Source organism: Vulpes vulpes, chromosome X (assembly GCF_048418805.1).
Source record: "Vulpes vulpes isolate BD-2025 chromosome X, VulVul3, whole genome shotgun sequence".
NCBI lineage: Eukaryota > Metazoa > Chordata > Mammalia > Carnivora > Canidae > Vulpes > Vulpes vulpes.
This window is the reverse complement of record NC_132796.1, coordinates 34,692,257-34,698,256: the sequence shown is the minus strand read 5'-3', so window position 1 is coordinate 34,698,256 and position 6,000 is coordinate 34,692,257. Positions and strand designations below refer to the sequence as shown.

General features: G+C 56.8%; 1 protein-coding gene across 4 annotated transcripts in view; it reads left to right on the top strand.

Annotated features, from left to right (window-relative positions):
* Positions 1–1,903: 1,903 nt before the first annotated feature.
* Positions 1,904–6,000, top strand: part of BCOR (BCL6 corepressor) — a 114,283-nt gene continuing 110,186 nt past the window's right edge. Inside the window, exon 1 of one of the 4 annotated variants that reach the window (XM_072744617.1) lies at positions 1,904–2,169. The gene's annotated coding sequence lies outside the window, so the exon portion shown is untranslated. The remainder of the gene's footprint in view (positions 2,170–6,000) is intronic. The other 3 variants (XM_072744607.1, XM_072744602.1, XM_072744594.1) reach the window with 3 other exon arrangements.

The window sequence follows — 6,000 nt, the reverse complement described above, 5'->3', positions numbered from 1 at the left end:
CCGGAGACTTCCTGCAGGGACATTCGGCAGCTTTGCAGAGAAATAAATGCTCACATTCAGAATGACCAGCCTAGAACACTTTTATGAGCCTTTTCTCCTCCCCAGGCTGTACACAGATAATAAATCAAATTAGCATCCTGAACCTCCCGTTCAGCATCACTTGTCACCCGTCCCCCTGCTCAAGGGGTAAGTGAGTTTCGGCAAGGCTGTCCTCAGCTACAATTGGGCCCACGTGAGATTGAGGCCGGTGGCCTCTTTGGAAATCATCTGGTGCTTCCAACCTGGGCTGGCCACGAGCTGAGGTCACAGGGTCTTGCTGGTCACTCCAGACCAGATTGTAAAAGAGGCCGCCAAAACCCCAGCCTTATAGTCAAGACCGGGTCATCACTTAGAAAATAAATGTTTTCATTTCTTGGTTAATAATCCTAGGAGCATGAGCCAAAATAGACAACTGTCAGAAAGGGAGGGAGGGAGGGAGGGAGGGACGAGAGAAGGGGGAAGAACAGACTATATCAATAATCAGAAACAGAGACTAGGCATTTTCTTCCTCCATGTTCTGCCTAATATAGTGACTTAGGCCGCAGAGGCATGCAACAGATGTTGGAAGGATCAAACTGGAAAGGAGAAAGTTTGCTTTCAGGTAACTGGAAGTGAAACTGGTCCTCGTTTACACATTGCCCAATCAGTAGCATAGAAGGGACAACTGGTCAGGTTTAGAAAATTAGGAGGGAAGAATAACAATACAGTATAAAAGTACATTCTATGGGATTATCTAAATAGACGAAAAAAAATTTTTTGGTCGCATCCTCTGTTAGGGGCCACCGGAAGGAGGGGGACAGCACAGAGGGCCAAGTGGCAGCTCTCCAAATGGCAGCTGTTGGTCCCACTGATGAGCATCTCAGAGCTGTCTGCCTTCAGACAGATGTGGCCTCACAGCTGGTGAGGGCGGTGACTGTGTGATGGTGGTGGTCCTGACGTGGTCCATGAATTCAAAAAAGAACCACTGAGCTGCAAACCATGCTTCCCCAACCAACCTGCCTGTGGAAGGGAGGCCAATGAGCCATGTTTGGTGGGTGTACACTCCTTCCTTCTTGCTATATGTTCTGAATCACCTCAAATGTGGTTCCAGGCTGCCTGACCCTGAGCAGAAGCCTCCAGAGAAAGAACACGGTGGGAGAGAAATGGCTGACACCAAGTAAAAGCTGCTTTGGGTATGTGCCCCAGCAAGTTCAAATGCTGCCAGGCTGATTGGCTGGGAGGGAGGGGTGGGAGGTTAACATATTTTTGAATAAGAGTTTCCTGTTACCTGCTAACACTCAAAAACCAGAGATTTTATTAAGGCAGGACAATCATCTCGGGAGAAACAATAGTCAAGGCTACTTTCTGGAAAATCACTTGCACCGATTCTGTCAATCACTCATTCACCCACTCATTGATTCCACCAGCATTTGAGTGACCACTAGGTGCCAACCACAATGCGTCCTGCAAAAACATAGAGCCCGCAAGTGAATACTAGCTTTTGCAGATGGGTCTTTTTGATTCCAAGGTGAGAGCACCACAGCATAATGTTTAACCACCCTGGACTCTGGGTGACCTGGATTCAAATTCTCGCCAAGTCATTTAACTAGCTGGGTGATCCTGAGCTAGTTATATAACTGATCTTTCTCCATGCCTCAGTTTCTTGATCTGCGAAGTTGGGGGTTCTGAAATACTTAGCACAAAGCGGAAGTGGGAGCTACTATTCATTACTTGACGCACTCTCTCCATCCCACTCCAGCTCTGATCGGTGCCACGGGCCCACCGCTGGGTGGTATGTCTGAGGCTGACCAGGCCCTCTGCCGCTGGGCCGTGACCCTGGAAATCGGGTCAGACACTAGTCAAGGCGGCATGTGCGTGTGTATGTGTGTTTGTCTGTGTGTGGTGGCAGTGGGGTGGTTTCTTTTCGCGCTGCTGCAAGCATTTCCCCAGGGCCTCCGGGTAGTCTAAAAACTCACTTCGGAGGAGAGGAAGGAGCGTGTAGTGGCTCTTTCGATCTGAGACACCCCCTCCTGGAGAAATCACCCCCTCCCCCCAGCCCAGCGCGGAGTGAAATCTTAGAAGCCGCCGCGGCTGGGTTCGAACGGAATGAAATGCCGGAGTCGGTGGAAGCAGGAGCTGGTCGGCCCGAAGGTCAGCGAGTTGTTTTGAGTTCTCGTACCCAGAAGGGGGGGCAGGGAGGAGAGGACGCCAGGGCCCGAGAGACCCCGCGTCAGAGCAGAAATTGTTTGTGCTCCGGAACAGGCAGCTCAGCGGAAGCCACGACGGGGGCGGGTCACGTGCGGCGGTGGCGGCGCAGCTGGCGGGGGAGCCAGGCTGGGACAAGGGCCCGTCCGGGCGGGGGTGGCGGTTTCGCAGCCGAGGGTAGAACCGGCGTGCTCCGGGCGCTGAGAGCGAACGGCGCCCCGAGCCCCGAGCCCCGGGCGAGGCGGGCGCGGGAGTTACGGGGAGGAGCGGGGGCTGCTGGTGCGGGAGCCCCGGTGCTCGGCGCTCCGCGTGGTGCGGCGCGGGCGGGACTAGGAATTGCTGCGGGGGGGGGGGGGGGGCGGTGCGGAAGCGGGCCCCCGAGCCCGGAGTGGTGATAGCGGGACCGACGCGGAGACCGCGCGGGCGTCCGAACCCCGAGAATGGAGGCGCCGATCTCGTAGTCGCCGGCCTTGTTTTCTTCTTGCACGCAAATCCCGGAACGACCGGAACCGCCATCCCTGCCTGCGTCCTTGGGGCGCCCCATTCCGCGTGGAGGAGGCTGCATCCCGCCGGGCGACTCCGGGCGGGGATCGGCTGAGGCTATGGCCCGGGAGGGCTGCGGAGGTGGTTCCGCGGAGGGTGCGAGCCCGAGCCGTGGTGCACACGACACCCACGCCTCCCCCTCCCCCGGAAGAGCCGGCGAGTGAAGGCGCGGCCGTCTCTGGGGACTCCCCGGGGGCTTGCGAGCCGTGAGGCGGCCGCAGAGCGGGAGAGGGTGCTGTAGAGAAACCATCGGCCCCACCTTGAAGACAGGAGTGGCCTCATGGCCAGGGGTGAGGAGTCTCACGCTTCCCCCAAGCGGCGCGCGCTACTCCAGCGTGGGAGGGAAAGGACACAAACTTGGCCACCCGCCAGAGCCCTTGAAGACGCCGGACTCTGGTGTCCTCCCTCCAATCCCCGTGGCCTGAAATGTATCCCACCGCCGCCGCCGTTGCCCACGAGGTCCAGGTCCGAGGCCTGGAAGAGTGGGGCAGCGTGGTCAGGCCTCGGACGGGAAACCCACCCACGTTCCTCTCCGGCGCCACGCGAGGAAGGCGCGGAACAGTTGTCTCGCAAAGTTTCCCGCGTCCCCTCACTGGCCCTCCCCCCAGTCGGGGAAGGGCGACTTTTCCGGACGTGGGGCAGGGGAATGGCCTCGAAACGGGGAGAGGTGCTAGTTCCTTTTCCCGAAACCGGGACGCAGGAGAGGGGCGCTGGCCGCCAGCGTGTCAGTGTCCCCAGGGTGGCGGCGCTTGGCCCGCTGCGACGTCTGCTCGGGGTCGTGGGGCAGCGGGAGCTGTGCAGAGTCTGGGACGACGTGAGACGCCATTTGCATTCCCCCCTCCCTCCTGCAGGTTGGCGGGGGCGGGGGTGTCGCCCGCCGCGGAAGCGTATTCCTGGCAGTGACACTGATTAGATGCTGTGTCGGTACGTGCACAGAATCGGGGTGGGCCTTCACCTCTCCTGTGCGCATACACTTTCTGTTGGAAAAGTTGCAGTCCCCCCCACCCCTCCCCTGCTCTCGCCGCACAGCTGCTGTCTCCAGGGCGGAATTAGGCGAGCACGTTTGCTCAGCCGGAGGGAGAGAGGTTCGCGCCGGCGCGGGGAGGCCGCCGGGCCCGGGCCGCGAAAATCCAGCCCTGGCTTTGCGTCGAGCTGCAGAGTGCGGCGCTTACGCGCGCCGGGCCAGCGGAGGCCTGGTTTCCATCTGCCCCTTTTGCCTCCGTGTTAAGTTCGCCGGGGAAAACCCAATGATCCGTGCAGAGCCCCTCGGAGGAGAACCCCCCCCCCCCATCCTAGCCCGATCCTGACCGATGGAAAAAATGACAGTATAGGTCAGAGCAGGCTGCCCGCGAGTATTAATGCGGCCGCCTCCGTTCCCGGTGCTTGGGGAGGGTGGGCGCCTCGCCAGGAAACCGCCGAAGGGGAAGCCACGAGGGCCGCCTGCCCCTTCCCGGGCTAGAAAACGTGGATTCTTAGAGAGACTAGACAAATGTGGTCAGACAGCGACGGGAACTTAGCCTATCTCAATACAGGTCGTCCATGTATCTTTCGAGCAGGATCATTTTTTTTTAAATCGAGTACACGTTGAGTCAGTTATAAATACTAGGAGAACTGGTTAATTACTAGATGCGGATGAGAACCTCGGTTTTTTGCCTAGTATTAAACGTATGCGCAGGAGGTGCTGGGCTGAGCACGATGTATCTTGGCACGGCCGTGTGTGTCCTAACAAGGCGCGCTCCCCTTTGCACTGCACCGTGGAGGACTTTTAATATAACTCTAAAAAGGGATTTATTTTAGTTGTAGTTTCTATTTGGAGGTTGCTTACTCCTTGCAAACTCCTGTCTGGGATTGTTTGTACTTACTAGTAGACTGCCCTGGGTTTGGGCTTTTAAAGCCCAAGTTTTTTCTCAGCTTTTTCTTTTCCTGCGAACCTGCAGCTGGGTGCAGGGAAACCGCCCGCCCCCTCTCCCGTCGTCCCCCACCCTCCCACCCCCCGCAGCCAGACTTGTGCTGCCACCACCTTTAATCTCTCGCTGGCGCACCACGCGGCCTCGAAAGAGGGGAAATGTGAGCTCTCCGGGTGGCGCTCGAGAACTGGAATTCTGACATAGGGCTGCGGCTGTGTTTCGGGCAGCGGCTTGGGGGCCCGGAGGCTGTAGAGGGGAAGCCCTGTAGGTGACTCTGAGGCTTGGGGGGGGGGGGGGGGAAGACCTGGAGGCAGCCCCGTCTTTGTCTTCCCCCGGGGTTGGCAGCCTGGCACGCACAGTTCCGATAAGGATCAACCAAGAGGGAGAGCGCACCGCCAGCACATTTCAGTGATTAGGCAAACGCCTGCAGCCACGTAAGGCAAAGGCCATTTGCGTTGTCTCTGAAAAGGAAAAGGCTGTCCCACCTAATGAATTATGAGTGACCCGGAGAGGCCCAGCCTGGGAGCCAGGGGCGCTGAGGCCTCTTCGGACCGTTCTTTGCCCCAGCTCCAAACCATCACACAGGAGACCCCATTTCAAAGGAAATGGGAAGCTTCTTGTAATTAGATATCTGACCAATTCTATGGACATAAATAGTAGTGCATTTATGTGTCCCTAAAATGAGGCCCAGCAACTAGGCCTGCCACATTCCAGGCCTGGACCGGTGTTAAACTCTGGCTAAAGTGCATCCCCAGAGGATGTGGCTTTTGCCCAGCGCCTCCAAGAACTGATTTATAGGAGGTGGCTTTGAGCCATCAAAAAAAAGAAAAAAAAAAAGGAAAAAAAGAAAAGAAAAGAAAGGTGGCCTGGGAGAGTCTACTGGAGGTCCTCTTTCCACTGGTGCTGTTTACCCAAGGCCTCAGGGAGAGGATGGTGGGTAATGGTGCCTGAGCCCTGGCAGAAGCTTTCCATTAATCCAGTCTAAATGAGCACCATTAAAGCGCACATTCCTCCCTACATCACCACCACACACTCAGGCCTTTAAGGGAAAGTGTAGCTCAGACAGTTTGAGCCCATCTTGCCTTCTGGCCCTTTCTGTTTGGCTACCAGTGCCCTCTCCTCCCTGCCCAAATCCCTGCCTCCATATGGGCCTTTGGGAACTTTAACCTGGCCGTTTTCAAAAAGAGAGTACCGAATTATAACAACAAACACATCATAGCACTGTTTGAGAGGCAGTGCTCTAGGTGTTTTACATGTTAACTCATTATCCTCAAGACAACCCTGTGAATTAGACACTGTTGTTGGCCTCCTTTTACAGATGAGGTCA